The 507-nt window shown below is 32.1% G+C and overlaps 1 protein-coding gene across 1 annotated transcript in view; it reads right to left on the bottom strand.

Moving 5' to 3' along the window:
- LOC106880675 (X-box-binding protein 1) overlaps positions 1-507 on the bottom strand; it is a 12,136-nt gene that overhangs the window by 6,917 nt on the left and 4,712 nt on the right. The gene's annotated exons all lie outside the window — the stretch shown is intronic.

The raw sequence follows: 507 nt of genomic DNA, 5'->3' as shown, positions 1-507 counted from the left end.
TATATATATATATATATATATATATATATATATATGTTGTTGTACTTGGGGATGGTCATATTGCCAGTTTAGCCAATAAAAACACACGCACTGTATATTTGGTGTTAATTTGCTTCAACTTTATATTACATTATATTACAATAATCCATATATATATATATATATATGGCATTCTTTCGATATAGATATTTTATCTGTCACTCTTTCCCAGCTGTTTTAATGGTGTGCAATGCCTGCCTATATGGCATTCTTTCTTAATATATATTATATACATTAAAATGAGCGTAGTCAGGCAATGATTTTCACACAAATATATACGACAATCTAGCCAAGCCTACGTTATGTGTGTGCGTGGGTTAATAAAACTGGATAAGTTGTTTACTACTCGATCTTATGAATTTCTCGAAAGGCTTATCGCACACAAACACACGTATGTGAAGAGGCCAAAGCTGGATCGATATGAAGTAAAAACAAAAAGGGGGAGGGGTGAGTATAAATGCCATATGG

This window comes from Octopus bimaculoides, chromosome 26, assembly GCF_001194135.2.
Source record: "Octopus bimaculoides isolate UCB-OBI-ISO-001 chromosome 26, ASM119413v2, whole genome shotgun sequence".
Taxonomy (NCBI): Eukaryota; Metazoa; Mollusca; class Cephalopoda; order Octopoda; family Octopodidae; genus Octopus; species Octopus bimaculoides.
Note: the sequence above shows the minus strand (reverse complement) of the source record. Positions and strands in the feature narration are given on the sequence as shown.